The 22,431-nt window shown below is 37.7% G+C and overlaps 1 protein-coding gene across 2 annotated transcripts in view; it reads left to right on the top strand.

Moving 5' to 3' along the window:
* The first annotated feature begins 3,021 nt into the window (after positions 1-3,021).
* CALCRL (calcitonin receptor like receptor) overlaps positions 3,022-22,431 on the top strand; it is a 64,456-nt gene continuing 45,046 nt past the window's right edge. Inside the window, exon 1 of one of the 2 annotated variants that reach the window (XM_065068924.1) lies at positions 3,022-3,042. The gene's annotated coding sequence lies outside the window, so the exon portion shown is untranslated. Of the gene's footprint in view, positions 3,043-3,148; positions 3,591-22,431 lie in introns of those variants that run through there. The other variant, XM_065068923.1, reaches the window with a different exon arrangement.

Genomic DNA, 22,431 nt, shown 5'->3' with positions numbered 1-22,431 from the left:
TCTGTGCATTTCTCAAAGATGATTAAAAGGTGAATGTAGAAGGAGGGGACAATTGAGCTACAACACAGGGAAAAGAAAGGGAATCAGATGGCTGAATGGTGAAAGAGGTCAGAAAATGAAGCTGTGTTAAGGTGTTGCAGTGACTGTACATCTCAAATTAACTAGAGTCTATTCAGAATCTGCCCTGGTTGCTTTGGAGGAAATATGCAGGGCGCTGTGAAACGTCTGCCACTCTATATGATGGCAGCCAAAAAGCCAAAGCAATTTTATGGAGATTTGATGCGTTTCCACATATCATCTGACCTGCAATAGCTTGGTTATATGCCCTTAGTCCATACAGATGATGAAGCAAAATGTCTTTGGGAAGTAATTTAAAGTCTTTATTCATTATTCATTTGTTTTTCCTCACCTCTTTACTGGTATACCCTCCTTTTTCTTCTTTTTACTTTCTATCCTCAGCATCTCTTTTCTTTCAATGTCATTTGAGCGGGCATTTCCTCCTGTATCTGCAATTCATCTACTGTTTCAAAACTGATAGATTTACATTTTGAATCTTCATATTTAGAGATTCTACCTTTCAAGCACAGTGAAGTGGACATAAGGGTTATGTTTGATACCTGATTGCTTTCGGTGGTATCTTATCTTGAGAAAGAACGGGATTCAAGTAAAGTGGAATATACTTCGATGGTTAAGTGTTGCTGCGCAGGCACTGCGCACGAGGTGGCAGCGCCGCGCTGCGGGGCCCGCACCGCCCAGGGAGCGCCGCCAGGGGGCGCCGCCGGCCCGAGGGCGCAGGTGCGGAGCCGGGGCAGGTGCGGGGCCGGTCCAGAGGCAGGTGCGGGGCCGGGGAAGGAGCGCTGCGGCTGGGAGGCGCCGCTGGAATTAACGTCACAGGAGCGAGTCCTCTGCAACAAAAGGAATGCGGCCGCTAGTTCCTTTGCTGCCCTGGACGTGGCCGAGTGCAGGCACAGCCGTGCTGTACTGCCTGTCCGGAGGGGAAGTTTGGGAGAAAACAGCATACCTTGACAGTCCCTTTATCACTGGGGGAGACACATTTGTCACAAGCACAATGCTAGAGAGAGGGATTCTCATAGCTGATGCGGGATCTCATTATTTGTAAGACCAGATTTACTCTTTAACTTCTCAGATCACAACAAAATTTGTGGTAAGAGGCAGAATTTGTTTTTTGTTTGCATGGTTTTAAGCTTTCCTTGGTTAAAGTACAGTCAGTTGCGTTCACTTAGATGCCTTTTGAACTGGTCACGCCCACGCTGTTGATAACCAAGGCAGTCTGTATTGGTGTAATTTACGTGCCTGTCAGCCAAAAGAGGTAGGTGAAGTAGTGTGAGGGCCTTCTGCATCTTTGAAGTGCAAATTACACTAGCTGAGATGTCTCAAATACCTGTAGAGTAGGAATAAAAAAGTTCCAATGAAAGCTAAATAAGTAGAATATTAGACTTTTAAACTAAAATCAAACAAAAAACATCCCTAATTTTGACATGCCAAATCAAACATGGCCTATGTAACAAATCTCTCTGGCTAATTCAGCTGCCTGTCTTGAATATGTGTGCCTGTCTGGAATACATGGATTGTTTTCTAGGTGACAGTATGTAACATATTATGTTGTAGTCTATAGCCTTGACCTAATTAGTCTAAAATAATGCAGCCAGGGTCACTTCTGATGAAATTCCACCACCTAAAGTGGTACTGTTTATTTCAGAGAGGTTAATTTCTATCACTGTTCAGAATCAGAGCTAATCCCCGGCTTAGATCTGTTTACATTGCCTAGAGCTGTAGAGTGCCATTTCTTAGTTCATCACTGATTATAAAACTCAAACATTCTCCTGTTGATGTAAGATCCTAGAAACACCAACACTCACATGCATCAAATAAGTATTAAACTCGTATGCCTGGTCTTTTAGTGAATCTAGAGTGTGATTTCACAATTCATATTGTCCAGTGGCCACATAGATTTAAAGTATTCCTGCCCCTCTTTTCCTTTCTCCAGTTTTTCTCAACTTGGGGTATTTGGGGGCTTGTTTTGCATTGTTGTTTATTTTGTTTGTTTTTCTTAGTTCTGGGTTTCTTGCTGTTTTAATTTTTTAGGACAATATTTTTGATGGCCAGATGAATCCCCTCCTCTGGTTAGGGGATGCAACAAGCAACATGTTCCACAAATGTTTCTGCTGGCAAAAACAGTGGATGAGCAACAGGTATTGAGAAGCAAACAGAATACTTAACTTGTTTCATGAGCAAATTAAGTGGTTATAATTTTGATAAGCACTTATACAACCAGGACCTCTGGGAGGTCTTCCATGAGGAGTACTGGTCTTAATATTGTTTGAGCTTAATGCTTCATGAACTCCCCATTTCTTCAGCATTGTATTGTCTATTGATTCGGAGAGCACAGATACTCTCTACAGCACATGTATCAATTATACAAAGAACAAGTGATAAATGGTGTCAAATAAACACTTTTAGTTCCTGATACAAGATTATTTGAGCTTGTAGAAGGATTGCCATTAATTTTGCGTTGTCTTCAATTATGGCAGTTTTCAAACTGGGCAGCTCATACTTCTGCTTCCAGATAACTGGCATTCAAAAACATGCAGCCTAGTGATCTGTGCAGCCGTAATAATATTCCTGCTGTCTTTTCTCTACTCTTGATATTTCAAAGACTTACTCACTTAAATACAGAGGTTTTAGGGGGTATAAAACAAAGTGGCACTTCAAATTATGGACTTGCTTGAATTTGAAATTTTCATTCTGGCCTTTAATGCAGTTTTGCATTTGAGGAATAAAAGTATTTCTGGGTAGAGCTTTTCAGCAGTTACAGTATGGGACATAATGCAGCCCCTGCAGTTTCTGGCAGAGGTGGGTCCAGTCAATCAAGGAGGAATGCAGCTATTGTGTATTATTTTTCTCTGAATAAAGGTCCAAACTGTTTTATTTCTCTGGGTCTAGTTCAAGGAGGAGGACGAATCTCACTGGCTCAATATGTGAAAAGCCAGGTACGGTGGTCTCCTCCTTTCCACATAGCCGGTGAGTATTTTCCGACTCGTTGCAGAGCACTAGCTTCCATCGGGGCGGCGGAGCTGCAGCCCAACCCGGGCAAGGGCAAGGTGTGGGCAGAGCGTTTCCCGAAGGGAGCGAAGCTGTCAGAGAGCAGGCGGCAGCCAGCGGGGTTCGGCCAGCTCCACGCTTCTCTGTGCCGGTGCCGTGGGAGCCTGGCTTCCCCGGGACAGGCCATTTGAGACAGAAAAGTCACTTCGGGCAGGCTGCAGGCGGGGTCGGGTGATGTCACAGGAAGCTCTGATGTTTGGCTGCTGCCGTCGCTCCTCACTCACGCTCCAACACGCTCCCGGCGCTGCCCGCAGCCGCGCTTCTCTGCGGAGCGCAGCGCAGAGGGGGCAGCTCAGCCCTGGCAGCCGGCGGGCTCCGTACCTGGATTACACCCGGCGGGAGGATCAGGCCCTCCCAGGTCTCTTGTTCCGCTGGGCAGGGAGGGAACGAAACATCTGCTTTCTCCTTCCCTGAAAAGGGGAATCGCACTGATTTATCCAAAACCATTCTCATAAGAACTCAGCGTGGTGAGTACTGATCAAAACGGTTTCATTGTTTTCATTAAAAACATGGGGTTTGTGCCGTCTGAATGCATTTATATTTACGCGTGTGTGCATGCTTTTACATTAACCTCAGTGTGTGGATATGTAATCTGCAGGGAGAATGGGGCAGGAGGAAAAGCTTCGTTTATTTTTAGTGAGCGAAATGTTGAGCTGATTTTATAACTGGTGTTGTAATATATCCTTGAGGAAGTAATCAACGATAAATAAGTAGGAAGGGAGATAAAAATACCCTAATCAACACTTAAAGGATTCTGTCTAAAACCTCTCATATTAGCTAACCAAATTTCTGCCTTTGCATCTGGAGAGAATTAGAGGCTCATTGGTTTGAAAAGGCTCCTTAAGACTAATTCAATACAACTGGAGTTTTTTCAAGAGAGGCTGAATTAGGTGAGAAAGTGGTATAGATTTTCTTACTGAATATTCCTTTAATCTTATTGATGTTATTGTACTGGAAAGAGATCGTGCTTGAGTTATTTCTTAATTAGGCTTTGTGTTGTAATTACACAACTAAAAAGATAAAGCTTCTGTTTTGTTTTGACTTTGTTTGCTTGAGAAAAAGTTAGCTCGAGCTTGAAGCTTGGACGCATGCCGGGGTGTTACTGTTTGAGATTTTTCCCACAAACACCAAACTGATTTATTGGAAGGTAGTTGTCCACAATTTCATTTCTTTGAGAAACTATTGAGCAGGGGAAAGTGTGTAATTCTGTGCCCTCCAGTATCTGCTGAGAGAGAAGAGTCTTGCCACTTTTTCAGCTTTCCAAAAGAGAAGCGATATCCTCTGTATCTACAAGTACAGTTGCTTTACTGAGATTGCTACGTCTAGTCATTTGTTTGTGTGTATAAGCAATGGATCTGTAGAATCACGAAAAGAACTCTTGTTTCTGAATGATAGTTAAGAAATAGTATAGGCTATAGATCACACTTGGATTTTATTTCCAATTATTCATTTAGTCATCCATACGTTTTATAGGGGCTGAGATTGAAATAATAATAAAAATATCTGAGTTTTTTAGCTCTTTATCCTAATAAATTTATGCTAGATACCTTGGGGCTAGATTTTGCTGCTCTTACAGTGCCAGTGCAGATTCTTTTCACTCATATTGTGCATACTGAGGATCTTGTCATTCATTTGTGGTAATAATGCATGTAACGATTTAAACCCATTCAGTAGAGTGATGTGCTAAAAGCCTGACTGTTGTGCTCTGAATCTGAGGTCCTTTCAATGGATCGACAGGAGACACACTAGATCTGGATAAATATGAATAAGACCAGATCTGAATCCTTGTGTTTTCTTTCAAAGTATGCATGCTGCAATACTGGCTGGAATTATAAAATAAAAATAATGTATTTTCACAGTATTTGCTTTTGTAGCCTACTTAAACTCACATTGACTTCATTGCATATACGATCAATCCCAAAAATCTTAATTCAACTGAAAATGTTTGGCACAAAAGTCACTTGGTGTTGCTAAATCAAACAAAACCCTCGAGTTAAAAAGTGTTCATGTTGTTTTAATGATCAGGGCAGTAGGAACAACTGTTTTCAGAAGTATTTCAGCTAAATGATTTAGATTCTGATTTTATGTTCTTCTCAAGTTACTAGTTTTGGTTGTGGTGGGACTGCCCACACAGGAAGTGTCAGGATTATATGTGATTGCAGGTTTGATGTCAGAACCTACATTATTGCAGATTAAGCAAAGTCAGTGGTAGGATAGAAATGTAGAACAGTGTGACTGCACTTTGTAGTGATCAAAACTAAGTTCCTGAATACACAACATGCATTGCAAGTTCAAGAATTGAATGATATATGTCCTGTCAACTTCAAGTGTTACTGTGCTTTGAATTCTCGATCAGCTGTATTCTTGGTCTGCATTAAGAAATGTAGTGTTTGTCTTTTTGAATATGCCTTTCCTGATAAAACACAACTGTTGAAATCCTGGCCCACTGAGAACCAGTGGGAATTTTTCCACTGGGTGTCAAAGGGCAAGATATTCCTAAATGTGGGTATTTTTCTGTTGGAAGGAATTATACATACATCACCCATCCAGTCACTTGTGTTCTGCAGTCTGTTGGCAGCTGTTTTTTGATAATTTCTGTAATTTTTGAATGCTCAAGCTGAAAACCACAGAACTGCATGTCTCGTTCTTGATGACTAATGTTTTACCTGGCTAAATAAAGGGGCCTTCTCCAGGAATGCAGTATTGTTCTGTGGGCTGACAGACTAGGTTACAATTAAGAACAAAACTGAGGGAAGAAAGCACGCTCATACATTTTGTCACCAATATAATTACTGATTTAGCTCTATATTCTGTGCATTCAAGTTAATCATCTGCTTCCAATAGCATTCCTAGCATGTGCGAGAGCTGGGTAATCGTACGGATAAAGGATTCCAGTCAGTCCATGGTCATTTGGAAGAAGCTATTGCTATCAATGTGTTTTAAATAATAATATATACCCAGTGATATTTAAAAAGTAGTATATATCTAGTTACTTCTGTAGTAAATACTGAACATAACGTAAGCTGTTTATGAAAGCAGAAGGAATTTCTCTAAAGAGAAGTCCAAGCCTACAGTTAGGAAGACAAAATAGAATTTCTCTTTAAGAAGTTGTTCCATCTGTTCCCAATGTGCTTACAGTGTTCTTGATCCACTAGCAAAATTCTTTATGTGCTTCTGATTAGCCATCATTCCTATAGATTGTATACAGAGTATTGGCATTACCTCAATGCTATGGTCACCTCTGTTCTAAAAGCATGCGTAGCTATGTCATTGAGTTTCACAAGTAGTGGTTTCCTCAGTTAAGCTTTACATTTATTGAAAACAGTCTTTTAGTTGCTCATGTAACTGTTCTGTTACTGGGAAATATTTTGAGTCTTTGATGTAGAAAATTGTCAGAGCTCTGGAGTTAGCTATATCCTTGATACCACTGTATCAAAGAAGGAATGGAATATTACCAAAACAGATGTGAGTTGACAAATAATTTTTAAGCAGTAAAAATCTGGAAGTGTGTTTGTGTTCATGAGTATTAAACATAAAATAATATATAGTGCATTATTTCTATGTACATACGCACAATATATGCAGGTCTATATCATGCTGCCTTTTATTACTCCTAATGTACCAACTAAAGAGAGAACATGTATGTTTTTAAGGAGACTTTCAAAGTAAATTAGTCCTAAACCTCATCCTTTGTTTAGAGAACCATGAGTCATGAATGTTAATATTTTAAATTGAATACATTTGAATGTTGTTTCCTTTTAATATGGAAAAGAAAAAGGAGAAAGCTTTCCATGGGTGTTCACAACCCAATTTTTTTTTTAATTTTTTTTTTTTTTTTGGTACTCACATTGGCAATTCTGATGTTTTCAGGGTAATACGTTTGCACAAAGAACAGTAGAAATTAGCCTGTTACTTACCTGTTATCTTAATGGAGAATTCCAGAGCTAGTGCAGTACAACATAAGATTTTCTTATGAAATTTATTTCCATTAGAGCATTTGTATTTATTGCTGCTTTTTCTTTTTGTCTTATTTTAGAATCTGGGAAAAACTGGAAGACTAAACTTTGAATTTTCAAAGTTTTGTTTTCACAGTCCTCTCTCATGCACGTCTGCCTTAGTCTTCCAAGTTTGTTTATACTGTTTACATTTTCCCAGCAAAGTAATTCTTTTTCTGTCCTAGTTCTGTGCAAACACTTTCAATCATTGCTGCAGTATATGCTGTCCAAAAGAACAGAAGTGATTTATTTGGAGTTGCTTTCCTTGGTAAGATGCATTTGAAATGCACTTAACTGAATGTAATGCATTAAAAAAGACTTCCCATGAGAGAAGCAATATACTTCAAGAAAAAAATGAAAGCAATCAAACAAAACAAAACAAAAACATAACCAAAAAAGCCCCAAACATATTCTCAACTGGTGTAAATTTGCATGTGTTTCTGAAGATATTACCTTTTAATATAGCATAGAGGTCAGCCAAGACTTTTGTGACAGCTTTGGCTACTATGAAGCTGTAGCTCACCATTAAGATACTGATTGAATTCTAGAAAATAAAACAATGTTGTATTTCTGGAGTTATGCCTGGATCATGCAGGCCTTATTTAAAAAATATCCCAAACAAAATTAGTGACAGAGTTCAGTTTAATGAAGCTCATACCAGTCTGACTTCCCAAATAGTACCAAGGACAAGGAGCAAAACACAGTGATTTGTGATATATAGATATATATTATTTTTCTTTATATATATATGTTGGAAGTAGATACCTCACATACTGTAGCATACCATCAACTGTGCTTAGGCTGAGTATCTTTATTTCCTAAAAAACGTATAATCTTTTGCACATATTTTTTGGTAATTCTGAGTTTGAAAACTGCACCACCTTGATGCTTATACGGGCATAAAGTGTCAGTCTTTGTATTATCATTTAGATTTTCCTCTCATTTTTTTTCTCCCCCATTACAGTGGTAAAATCTTGGAAATGCATTTTGATACATTTAGTATTATTTTAATGGTGGCAATGCTGGTAGAATGTAACTGAAGTAAAGCAAATGATGTTCTGAGAACATATTTGTTATACCAAAACTCATTTGATTTAGGCTTTAAAAATATTTTTAATTTTAATATTATTAAAAATGAATTTAGTTTATCTGCAATGTTGTGCTTTATATCTTAGCTAAAAATTTAAAAACCTATTTTGGAAATGAATAAGAGCTTTAGACATCCTACTTTTTTCCTGCATGGTTGCACCTGTGTAATTATTTACTGCCCTAAATGAAGCAAAAAATAAGATACTGTGCAACCTTTTATTACTAGAAGGGCATGTTTTTGCAATGATTGCCCTGAAATGTTCTGTGTGATGGGGATATCTGCCCTTTTGTTTCTGTTAGTGAAATCCAGCAGGTGTCACTCTGGGGATTAAATAAGGAATATTTTACAAACAGAAATAAATTTGTTTGGGAGATGAGATGTAGAATTTAGAAGTATTTATTCCAGTACATTTTTCCGGGTTATTTTTTTTACTATGCATGTCTTGTAAATTTTCAAGTTTCTTTTTTAGTTATGTGATTTAGTGGGTGTATTCATCTTTCTGTGCATCCCTTTGAACATGAAAAATGACACAGTAGTTAGCATTGGACTGTACAGTCAGTTTTACTCACAGGTGTCAGTTCGGAAACATTAAGAGCTAGGAATTGGTTGAATATTGCCTTTTTGATATTAAAAAAAGCTTTTGTCATTTTCTCTGGGAATCAAAATTATTAATGTTTGTCAATGGAAATTCTAGTTGCACAAGTAATGTGTTTTCAGTTATGATGAATCCAAGGAGGTGCTCTGCAGCAGGCTGCTGCAAGTGAATGTATTTATTAACAATCTACAGACTGTTTTCTGTTTGAATTAGCAAAAAATGACATGATAGGTAGCTAGTTATTCAAAGTTTCACAGTAAGAACATTTGGAGAAGACAAACTTTTTCACATTGCACCAAGTTGCTAGTATAAGAAAGTCAATGCTTTATTTTTGAGGGGAAAAAAGAAAAAAAGTCTTGTTTATTGCAGAGAGTATTTCTTTAGGGAATGGTATAACAATGTGTTTGCTGCATTCTGGTAGATTTTTACATGAATGTATAATTCAATATTCTGTGGATTCTATATTGGGTGGAATAGGAGCATCATTGGTAGAAACTTGTCGATTTCTTGGGAGAATTCTTATTTCCTGTGCTGTGTTAATGCTACCTTGTACTGAAACAATTACCTCAGCCAATCCACAAATACAAGTCTCTTTTCAAACAGAAATAAGTTGTTTATTATAAATACATGCATATACACATGTATTTTTATGTATGAATTAATGTGTTTGTATTTTTTTTGCAAGTGTATAGATGTATTTTACAAGTATAAAAAAAAAATCACCTCGTTATAGAACTTGCAACCTCAGGCCACTTTAAACAATCCAGTTTCCTTTCTCTCACTTCTTTCTCCTGTTTAAGCCCCCATCCTGTTCCGTTTTTTTATTCTATTCAACTTCCCTTCCTGTGATGACTCTGAATGAGTCACTTTGCCAGGCATCAAGAATGTAGCTTGACAGTATTTCCAAAAGCTTATCCTACACTGGCTCTTGCAGATGAAATTAACCTCTCCCTTATCCTTCCTCTCAAAGAGAAATGTCTGTCTTCACACGTCTAGTTTCTTGGAAGGGGGAGGTGGGGCTGAGAACCCTTTCCATAAATGACTATATTTTGAAATTCATAGTCATCTTCCTTGAAGACGAGCAACAGATGTGTGTATTGTAACAGGCTATCAAGATTGGTAACCTTTTCAAAATTGATGTAGTTTTCAGTCAGGGAAAAGTTAGTTTAAATAAGTTCAAGAAAGCCCAAATTAAGGCTCTTTCCTGAGTGCTATTCAAGTACTCTCTGCATGGCAACCATTCTGGATTCTTAATTTTTTATTGAATGTGGTGTTCGTTGCATCATAATACATTGAAGGCCACCAGGATTGTGCTTTTTTTCTATATAGCTAGCAGCAATCAGAAAAGGCACATGATTAACACTAAGTGGGCACTTAAACACTGACTTAAATTGTAGCCTTTCTTGTGGTTATGTGCATGTGGTTTGGGGTTTATTATTTATTTTCTTTTATTTTTCTCTCTTTGGAACAAATGGGTAAAGACGGATTTAAAAAAATGTTTCTAATCTATTAATCGTATGTGAGCCTTTCTGCTGAAAACAAACAGGGAAAATTATAGCCCTAGAGAAGAGTAATTTGGGACACAATATGCAAATGAGAGTAAGAACTCCCATCAAGTTAAACTCTGGTATTGCAGTGTTACTCCATCAGCTTTCACTAAGGGATGTCTAAAAGGTTATATCCCTTCTATCATTTTCTGGGTGTTATGTTGTAAGTGTAATTAACATTGACACAAATTGCACACCAGTGAGCAAAGGAGAAATAGAAAATTTGTTCATTTCTGTTTGTTATCACAGTATAGGTTTTATATAAAACAAACGTAATGGTTGTAATTGGAAGATCAAACAATTCTGTCTGGAGTGCAATCATTTGGTATTCATTTAAATTTGTGTTTAGTTTCTCATACTGGAAATGCTTTACTTCTGACTAAGGAGGTGGTTTGAGCAGTCTTCAAATCTTGATAATGTCATTCTTAAGACTGATTATGGAAGTCACAGCATAGCCTTTCAAGAGCCTTATGTCCCCCCAGCCGGCATGCTGGGTGCGCTATCTCAGCATTTGCAGAATTTATAGGAAACTAGGTAGATAAAACATAATTCAGATGTTTTTAACCTTTTAGCATGAACCACTTGGGTAGCTGTTGGGCCTAGTTTTGTTCATTTGTTTTGATTTTCATGCTCCCCCAATTATTTCAGAAGCGATTGTACAAATTTACTTCTCTAGAAAAGACTCCTCTTCTAAAAACTATGTGTGCAATCCATGGGTAGAATTCAGCCAATGTAGTTTAACTGGACACTTTTTATTTAGAGCTACAGAGATAAAATAGCCTGCAGACATGCTAGGCTTTTCCTAGAGTCACATTACAGCCTAGTGAAGGACATGGCAGTAATTCAGGGTTTGTTGGAAGGCTGGCAAAATACTTGAAGCATCTCTGTGGGGGCACTGGGCCACCAGAGCTCATCAGCGTGTACAGCCATCCGTAAAACTGAGTGTATACACTTTAGCGAGAAGTCAACACCGAAAGAGCCCAGATTCAAAGCAGATTTTAGGGACCAATTGCAGTAAGCTTTCAAAGTCAGATTAGGCAAGGGGAGAAAAGATACTGTTGAAATACATTTTGTCCAATGAAGACAGACTGGCATGAGAGACAATTATCTGTGATAATGCAGCTTCCTCAGGGAATGCACATTTGCCAAACCAAAGCATTCAAAACCAGAATTATACCATACAGAAATTGAGACTTCTTAAGCCAGAGGTTTGGTTTGTTTTATTTTATTTTTACAATTTCTTTAGTCCTTCTGTTTCCTAGATTTCCAAGTTTTTATATTTTTAAACATTTACAGCTTTTAAACAGGACAGTTGTCCAACTACTCCTTCCTTGAGCACTAAGTAACAGTAAAACAAACTCTGGTAGCAAAGAAGATGGAAGGAATGAAAAATACACGACGAAAAATATCTGAACCTCAAAATGTAGTTCTCATAGGAAAGTTAACTGTGAACAAATCAGCAAGTGGAATGATGTTGCCTTTAGCATGACCTTCTAATTGGAGAGACAAAGCTGACTCTGGTATACTGTGGTCAGTCAAAAGCTGTTCCTTACATACACATCCACTTGGATAAACTAAAAGGTTCCTTTTTAGATGGTGATAAATCTGTATTTGGAGTTACGTATATGACACGAATTCACAGTAGAGTTGCTAAATTAATTGGCCATTCAGTATTTTAGTTTGGCAACAAAAGCAGGTGCTGGGTTTCAGTACATGATCTAGTGAAGATGCCAGTAAGTGTGTGATAAGTTAGCTCATCATTTGTCATACAGAGCGCAGGTGAAACATCCAGTTGTCACATGTGGAAGATGCTTATTACCATGCCTCTTCTTCATCTATGCATGGGAAGGGGTCTTCCTATTTATGCTACCTTGCTAACTTTAAATGTACTGATTGTAATGCTCCATGATGTTTTAGAATTTAAACCTATTATTTTCCTTTTCCATTCCCATTCTTCTCATAATTTGTTGCCCTTCATAGGTAAAAGATTCTCCTATCTTCTTAGTGTTTACAAATCCTTCAGGCATTTATAGGTAAATATTTTTATTTGTCTTATTCAAGTTGTGCAAAGGTGTGGTGCTGTTTTGTAAGGCTCCACATCCAGTTAGCAGCCCACTTAAAACTTCTCTCAGTGTGCTGGGTCTTTTTCACACCTCTGTGATATGCCATGATTTGTGCACGTGCAATCCCACATTACACAGGTTCCTTTGCTGCCATGCATCCGCTATTAAAAAAAATTGCTGAATGAGGGTAATAGAAAAGAACAATGGGCTATTACAGGATGTTCAAGACAGGGTCATTACAGTATATTTTCTTGTGCAATCTTGTTATGAACAAGCTTCACATTTACCAGCTTGCTTCATTTGTCAGCACCCTATTATTAGTGTTGTAAGGCTATGAACTGCCTGTTTTCTAACAAAGTTCAATTTGATGAAATACAGATTTTATCTAGTTGCTCTGTGGAAAGCTGCTTTTCAATATTTGTAATAAAAATATCTGTATATTGTAAGTATCCACTATTTATTTATTTATTGTAGTTGGTAATGAGAAAAAGAGCCAGGAATTTTTTCACTATCAAACTGCAAATTAGCTCTAGTGTGCTTTAGCAAAATGAAATCACAGAACCTTATGATGGGCTGTTGAATTTGGAAGTCTAGATAGAGCATTAAAAAATATTACTTTTGAGTTTTGAAAAAAACACAAGCTTGTTCACAGTACTGCTTTTTGACATACAGGGTATTTTTTCCATAATTCTCAACACTTGGAATCCAAAGGGTCAGTTTGATGTAAAAGGTGAAGAAATAGGACCTAGTGGACCTTTGAAGCAACTGTGGATTGTTTCTGTGATGTGTGATTAAATTAACAATTCTGTAGCTAGGGACACCCACTAATGGGCACAGTTGCAAACATCCAAGAAGATTTCTAGCTAATGAGAAATAAGGAGTTCAAGCAAGAGGATTCAGTCAAATTTGGGAGGACAAGAATTTGGGATTGGGATCCAGGGATTAGTAGAATAGACTAGAAACAAATCCACAGGGATTTGGGCTGCAGATGAAAACTGCAAATGTTTTCAGCATTGTATGAAAATGTCTCAATCTTTAATCAAGACACATCATTTTCTTAGATGTGAAAATGGTCTTGTTTGTGTTCTTGGAATAAACAGAGTCTAATTTGGAATACTGGGCTATATTTGTGTAACAGAGTCTAAGGAATGGAAAACTGAGGGTACTATAGGTCAGCTTTGAGGTTAGCAGAACTGTGAGGGGGAAGTCTGGCAGCAGAATATCCCACAACGTGTCTCAGTGCTGCCTTCTTTTGCATGCAATGACAAGGGGGGTGTGGGGATCGGACACTACAGGAATATACATGTGGGTCTGGTTCTTGCAAAATAAGAAACATTAACTGACATGAAGTGTCAGTGGATGAGATTTGAATTAATGCTACTCATCAAAAGCTTTTCCAAATTGTACAGCTTTTGTCCAGCTTGACAAATGGCTCATGGGAAGTGTTAGAGACCAAATGTTTTTACTCAGCTCTCTGTCTCCATTTGGCTTTTGAGTCTTCAATCCTACCAAATCCTTGAAGTCACAAGGAATATACACAGTTCCCACATACTTAGTGAAACTACATGGATGATAAGCAGAGTACAAAACAAGGCCAAGGGTTTGCAAAAGGGGAGCGTGCACTGATGAATGTAAAAATAAAGCAACTAATTAATGCAAATCAACAATATTTCTGTCACATTAACTACAGCACAATAGATAATGTGTTCCTCCTAAAATACCACACAATCTTATGTGCATATATGTAAGCAGGTTTTTTTTAGTGGAAAAGGCTCCAAGAAATCCATACGGATTTCCAGAATCCCATTTGTAAGTTTTTAAAGGGAACACTTAAATGTTTAGAGCATTAGACGTGTGGAAAGGATTAGATGTGATGATTTTTTTTTTTAGATCAGCCAGTTTTTCTTAGAGCATCACCATTTGAAAGAGCACTAGGCTTCTTGGATGTATGTCATGCCAGGAAAGGGATCACAAATGTCATTAAAAATTATTTCTGTTGGGTTTCCAATGGGGTAACCTGCAACCGATTGCTGAAAATCTTTCTCTTGATTATCTCAAGAGAGAAATTATAAGCCTACTCTGGGAGAAAATAAATTAGTTCCAATCCCATAGAGGGGGATGAACTCAGCTTGTCACAGACAGACAGTTGTTTCCTGACATTGGCCACTCGGTTAACAACTTCCAGTGTTTGAAGATGTCACGGGTCGTATAGATTCTGTGTGTTTGTGGCCCTTTGGGATTAACAGGAAGGTCACCAAGTTATCGAGCAACTGCTGTCTGTTTGAAGAGATTCAGCTGCCTTTCCTGTCCTGCTGTTAGAGAACCTCAGCTTTCAAAGAGAAAACAATGCTGCTGCTTTGAATATGTCAGTATCTAGACCTTGTTTGCTAGCTAAAAACAGAGAGAGAAAAAAAAAAGATACTGAAATGTAATTATTTTCATTCTCATTTCCTTTGTGTTCCATCTTATCCTTTTGACTCTCTTTCATCCAGCATAATTTCTGCAGAGCAACCAAATGTATCTTCACTCCATTTCTTTTTCTGTGCTCTGGGAGTCTTGGACTGCTGCCTTTCCAAAGCTGTCTGTATCCCCAAATCTTCAGGAGAAGAACTCCCACTTCCCTTCAACTCTGGAAGAATTTACCATGTTTTCCACATATAATCTGAAAGTATACGTTGTAATAAAGCACAGGCTAATCCTTACTCACCGACCTATATGAATAATACAAAGGGTGACTGAACCAGAAACCTGTAGACCTTTTGACTGACTTCATCCTGATTTTATGAGAGCACAGTTATCAGAAGACCTGTTTCGAAGTCACAGTTCTTTCAAAGAAGTACAAGATATACATGTGGAAATTCTAGTTATGTGATAACTTGCAGGATGGTAACTACCTCTATTTTTGTAGCCAGCATTAAGGGATAACTAACACAAAATCAGAGTTGTCGTTTTTCTTTTTTTTTTTTCCTTCTAAAATATAGCAAGCATGTTATTGTTACTGGTAGAAGATCCATCTTCAGAATCTTTCACTTAATTGACTTTTTCCTTGTGTTGTATAAGGAAGGTAACCTTTGTAACATCCTGTTTTATTTACCAGCCATATCTGTAAGCTGCAGGAATCCTGTGTGTGAAGCCACAACACAGTGCTCAAGAAAGACAGAAATCCTTGATCTTTATTAGAAAACCATTTGGTAACAGACTTAATAAAGCGATGTCTCCTGTCAGGTGTTTGTTCTAAATAGCACCAACTAATACTTTTTGCAAAACTAGAAAATGGTGAAGTGATTCAAATGAAATCAGAGTCCTCTTGTGCCTTCCTCAAAATTCAGGGGTACCATTTTGCACCTTGGTGAGGATCCGGGAAAGACAGCTTTATTACTGATCACTCTCTCTTTAAAGTTCACACGCCTCTGCAGTTCCTACTCTTTTGCTGGAGTTGGAAGCAAAGTGCCAAAATAATGCAAGAGCAGCCTTTTTCCACATTATTTCTGGCAGGCTTATAACTTGGAAGTATCTAAAATATCACCAGAAAGCCTGTTCTCATGAGATTCCTGTCCACATTTCCAGACCAACAAATCTGCAACGTTATCCAAAAACGTGTAGATACTTATACTATCATACAATTACAGCAGAGCTTGTGGTTGAGTTTTTTGGTGGTGTGGTTTTTTTGTTTGGTTTGGGGTTGGTTTTTGTTGTTGTTGCAGTTCTTGTCACTTTTTATATAAAGATTTTTAGATTATTTTAGCTTTTTCTATTATTTCACTCATCTTCTCAACTGTGTAGGAACTTCTTTTATCTCTTTCCCGCGTTAATGACCTTTTATTCAGATTGGTCATTCTTCATTGTCTTCTTAGAAATAAGTGTCATTTTATGAACAACAATCTGTTAAAGTGGAGGGTGATGAGAATTTTGCAGCATATACTATAGAATCTGTTCATGCTAATTTTCTAATTATTGCTGTATCATTACTTGAGGTTAACCCAAGTTAGGGGGGGGGGGGGGGGCTATTATTCAACAAGATGTTATTTCAGTGCTTAGTTGCAGGTAGATTGAGTATACATGCTATTACTATACCAGATTCTCGTTACTATGAAATCTTTGCTAGATGTAAATGTTTCATAGTTTCAAACAACGGTCACCTGCTTTGTTCAAATATTACTCTAGAAGTACAGTACATGCAAAAATAATTCTGGCAAAGCTCTGTATTTAAGCAGTGGCCACTCTGTGCAAGCAGCTTGTTTGCTAGACAGTATAGGTGATGCAGTTGTGAGTGCTTATTGCTGTGTTCAGTTCATCAGTACTTAATTCCATTGCTTGTACAAGAGTGCTCGGAGACCATGTTATCATTCTAGCAGAGTCCTGCCAAGCAGCTGGTGCTGTTTCTTGTTTTTGTTTTTTTTTCTCAGGGAAGCAGGGTTGAGCTCACTGGAAATGTTTCTCATCTTTCACTGATTTAAATTGGCGAACATAATAATTCAAAGAAAAACACATTTGACAAACACAACCTATATGGACAAATATATATTACGCAGTGGTGACACCTATTTATTTTTCATTGATTCTGTAATAGGTAAACTAGTAAGATATGTGTGGTTTACATTTGATTTGTAATATTAGTGTCCATATTCTCCTAAAATACAGTTTGATCTCATAAGCTCAAGTTAATTTGCCTTTTAGGAGGAAAAACTCCTTATGTGATGAATGCGAGGAGAAAAAACATAGGTCAGCACAACCTGTGACTATGGAATGCATTACTCTTTTAGAATATACCATTATTTAATTACAGGTATTTTCCTGGGAAAAATGTACTTATCTAGCACCTATGTACTGTTACAGCTGCTCTGGGGAAATATTTGCATATAGAAATAATGTTTATAAAATTCCTCTATTAGGTGAGAGACTTATGAAAATATATTCACTGTGAATAGGGAGGGAAAAATCCAGCTCCTGGTAGACTGGTTATTGTTTTTTGGTTTTTTCACTGAGCAGATGTGTGCTAGCATCTTTGTATTGCCCTCAATTCACCAAACATTTATGAGTTTAGTTTCAAAATTGTACTTATTAGATAAATTATTGTGCCTGTGTGCACACTGTTAATAGAATGGAGGAACTTGCTTGCACTTTGAAGAACATTAAGTATACAGAAGGCTACATGACTTATGCAGGCTAAGCTGCTGCTTATTTGATGAACTGAATTTGTTCATCAATTCCCCATCCTTGGGCTTCAGCCCCATCACCTCACACCCCACCTAGTACAGATTTGTACAGAAATTTTCTGTACACTTAGTGTGCAGACCTACTGCAGTAAAAACACCATAATGGAAACCACGTGGCTCCAAATTAAGTCAGGTCAGAGGGGACTCACTACTAATGGTCTGTTCTAAATTCTGGATGGTTTAGGTATGTGCTTTTGTGTGCTCATAGTGTTGATTTTATTTCACCTTTTTTTTTTTTTTTTTTTTTAATTTGTGTATTGGCTCCTGGCTGTTGCACCTGAGTAAATAGCTTAGTTGTTACAAATTTTAAGTGGTTATCGGATAGTTTTTATAACAGAAGGATCAGAAATTTTCTGGCTTAAGCAATTTCAAGGAGCTGATGCTCTCTGTATAATCATACCATATATTCATACCATATTCTATACATATTTGTAACTTGAAAAGTGGTGTGAAACTGACAAACATGCCAAGTCTCCAGTAAACTAAAGAAAAAATGTGCATGTTTGTTTACCCATACTGGGACTGAGCTCTCTTTTTTCCACCATTACCTTTCTCCAATCCTGATTTTTTTTTTTTTTCTTAAGTTTTTAAAAGTTTGACTCCACAACAAATTGCTCATAAAAACAATTAATGATGTTGTGGTAACAGATGGTTTTGATTTCTTAGCAGTGACAAGTTGTTTTGAGGGATCATAATATCACAGGGATATTACATTTTTGTAATGCAGTACACACTTTTCATTTATTTTAGAATACCTAGTGCTGTTTCACTGATATAATTTAACTGGAACCTTTACACTCAAAATGGAGGATTTCCTGTCTTGAATCAGTTCTAGGCCAGTGAGCTTTAGTATCCTTCTTTTGACTTCTGCCTGTACTCTGTGCATGGTGCTTCCTGAAATGAAAAAGGCATATGCATCACCTTAGGAAACTGAATTTATTTTTGCATTGTTTTGCATAAAGAAAAAAAAATATTCTTGATGGTCTTGAAACTTCTTACTCTGAAACTCACCTATCTTTATCTAAGTACAAATTAGTAACAAAAGATAGTATAATACTATCCAGACTTTTTAAAAAACCTCTGACTGAAAGCGGTTGAAAGATCTTTAGTGCTTATGCAAGCTATATGCTGGGCTATATAAAGTAACACAGTATTTTTATAATTATCAGCCAGTAATTGTGTTGGCTTCCTTCTCCTGCTAGGATTAGCACAAAAAGGAAGGCATGTTTTTGTTTTGTTTAAAGCCTTGATCAACAACAGCTCCCTAGCTTTCTTTTTCACTTTTGTAAAGTTTACTTGCTTATAAATAGTATTTGTCATAGTGACAAAATTATGTTTGCCAGCTAGGCAGTGCGATTGTAAAGATGGCAACTTCAGTACTCCAAGAATGGTAATGAAACGTGTACAAAAACCATTTGAGCATCTAAGCGTTGTTGAGGACAGGATTGTTTCTCACCAGCTACTCTGTGCTCCTTCCAGCATCAACATGAGAAGAGGTTTAATCATGTGAGCATGAAGCATTCTGCATTTTAATGATTTCTGACAACCTAAACATGGTAGTTACATTGCAATGACTGTTTTCTGTCATGATGGCATAAGGGCCAATGGAGCATGGAGAAAAACAGAACTTATATACTCACAGTTCCTGTCATGAAGATGCTTTTCAGGGAGGAGTCATGATAACACCCAGGCTACTTCTGGGCTGAGAGAGCTGACAAGGTACAGAAGCACTTAAGGGGAGTAACGCTGAAGAAATGACATTAGGCAGTAGATTCCCAACGTCTAGTCAAGCTGCAAGGAGAGAAGTAGCACAGGAAGAATGATGAATGTGTGAAGACTTACATTTGTAATTGTCTCAACAACTCTGTCTCTGCACTTAAAGACCTCGATCAAAATTAACTGTTGTATGTACCAAAAAATGACAGGATTTACAAACAGATTTTCACAGTTCTAAACAACTCTTAGCTTTTTAACAGTTGCATGGGAAATAAATTGTGTTAAAATCATTAAGACTTGCCTTTAGAAATTTTAGATGCTCATAAGTTAAGTGGTTCTACTTCTGTGGGTTTTCATACAAACAAGAAATAATGTGCAAATAACACTGGAAGTTAACGAAGCATTGCATTCCCTGGACGTAAATGCAGTTAATGCTGCAAAAGCACATCTCTGAAGAAAACAATTCTGAAATCCCTTGCTCAGATAACAGGTTTCTGTAGTAATTTCTTACTTATCCCTATGGGACATGGTAGATACAGCTAGAACGAGGAATGCTAACAAACCTTAGGATGTAGCAGCAAGTACGTCATTACAGCTTTTGCCAAGAAACTGATACAGTCCCACAGTGATCAGCTCCACCTACATCACAGTCCTGTAGGAGGGAAAGGATGTGGCTTGGAGAAATGCACTTGAGCTGTTTTATAGTAGAACAGAGTAGAGATACACAGGTTTTCAACAAAAGTCTATTATAAACCAGGTGGATTTTAAAATTTTTATTTGGCTGTGGATTCTTTTATTCTTGTGTGTGGTTTGTTTGTTTGTTTGTTTTCCTTGAAACTTCGAACAGGTTATCATAAAAAAAATCCATGTTATACTGATCAGATGTGAAATGCAAATGATATGAAAGTGAAGTATGGAATAGACTTTTCAGAGTCTAATTTTTTGTTCCCAAGAAATACATTACACTTAAACAATATAGCCGACTAAGAAATAAAAAGTAATTCAAAATCATAGTTTGATTTTGATAGTGTAGGAACCTATAACTTAGAGTGTAGCATCTTTTATAAATAAAACACTTTTAGTAGTTAAAATACAGTAATGTGAAGACTCCATAAGCACACAGTGCGGTAATGAGTGATGTTCACACAGTTTTGGCTGTTGGAAGCTGTATTGTTAGGCTGCTGGCTGGGACTCAGGATATCCCTTACCGCTTTCAAAAAATCTCTTGGGCCCTTAATTTCCAGCTGAACAGTCACCAAAGGTCCATGGAAGAGACCTTGAGCAGAACTTAGACCTAACACAGCAATGTGGATGCTTTTTTTTTTTTTTTTGCCTTTTTTTTTTTTTTTTTTTTTTTAATGCTAGATCTGTTTGGTCCTTTCAGCTTTTACTTATGTGGTGAAAATATTTTATGTGAGAGAACTTACAAATTGTTCAAGGGACTGTGTAGATTTGCAGCCTGGTCTGATTTCAGCAAAGTATGGCACTTCTCGTTGAATATCTATTTCTTCATCAAATGTTGTCTCTACAAAGATGTGTTTCTTTTGAGCTCTTTGAGAAGTAGAGAAAGGTGCTGATGTACTGCTTTTATAAGATTACACCTTCAGAGCTGCCATTTTCAGGACTGTTTGGCAAAGCCCAGTAGTGTCAATTACGATCATAGAAGCAAGTGGCTAAGGGCAACAGATAATGATACCTAAGTGAAAATTATCTGTGTTGTGAAAGGATACCACCCTTTCCTCCACCTTCTCCCAGTGCTCCAAGATCATTTTAATCTTTCGGTCACTTAAACTCTGGGAGGAGCTGTTTCCTGCAGAAATGACTCTCTGTTTCTGCATTTGTCCACGTTTCTGGTATACATTGATTAAAAAAAAAAAAAGCCTGTGTAAACAGGACAAATTAAACACAGCCTACAGTTCTCATCTGCCCTAGTGACTGTAATAGATTGCAGTTGCTGGAAAACAGCACAAGTTGCATTTGCAATGTTCCTTCAGCTGTCTTCTGGATTCTGACAACCATGCTGTGATGATTTTTCAGCTCTTTGTTGGGATCTCACCCAAAATTTCCGTAGTGCTCTTCTGGTCCTCTTTGGGGTTTATCTGGAAATTTTACTTACAAATATGCCCTTTCTTTACAGTCTTTGGAGGTGGCCTACTCTTTAAGTAAGACCCTCTTTTCACATGACATTTGTTTTTGAGTTGTTTGATTTTGCTCTTGACATTTCATAACTTAGTGACTTTAGTGAAACTGCTGGGAAACCCAAAACATAAACCTGCTATGTATTTTTTTTATTATTATTATTCTTCATCAGTTTTTTATTTTGGTATGTTTTCTTTTTTTCTTCCTTCTTCAGCTGAGCCTTTTCTAGGGAAGCCGTTAATAGGGGGGGGATTTGGACTGGCACATGTGGTTACCCAGAACACAGGCATCTGCTACTGCCTGGAAGGCCAACAGGCCTGCAGCTACCTCCACGAAGGATGCCCCAGAGGCCTGGGGACCAGGTTTGACAAATGTCTCTGTTAGCCTCAGGGCATCCCAGAGGGCACTAGGAGCCTACATGTGGGCAAGTGAACTTAGCCTTTGGTCTTCATCTCTCTCATTACCTGTCCATGTGAGGAGTAGTGATGGCAAGATGCAGGATGTATGTGGTTCCATTTGTGTGTGCAGATTGCGACCATGATATAGATTGAGTTAACACTAAGGACTGATTGTACTACTAGCAGTTTGTAGAAGAATCGAAATGAGAGACAGGGGTTTCATTTGTAATGCTTTAGCACTTTCTGTAATATTCATATGTGTTGTTCACCTTTTGCTGTTGTAACAAAGATCAATTAAAAATGAAAGGATTATCATGATTCGCTAGGTGGGTCCGTTTCCACTGCGCCAGCACGTGTTGTGAATGTCCCCAGAGTATTTTTTGGACAGTAAAATTGTTAATGGTGCTGGTACTTGAAAAGCTATTATTAGCTTCTGAAGTTAACACCCTTTCAGTTCTATTGTTTTGTTTTGAGTGCAGAGATTTGAGAAATCCACAGTGTGTTGTGACCATGATGAATAAATTTCCCCAACTAAGAGCCATAGTTGTT

The sequence above is a fragment of the Columba livia genome, chromosome 7 (genome assembly GCF_036013475.1).
Source record: "Columba livia isolate bColLiv1 breed racing homer chromosome 7, bColLiv1.pat.W.v2, whole genome shotgun sequence".
NCBI lineage: Eukaryota > Metazoa > Chordata > Aves > Columbiformes > Columbidae > Columba > Columba livia.
The sequence above is the reverse complement of the archived record's forward strand: the minus strand, read 5'-3'. Positions and strand labels throughout refer to the sequence as shown.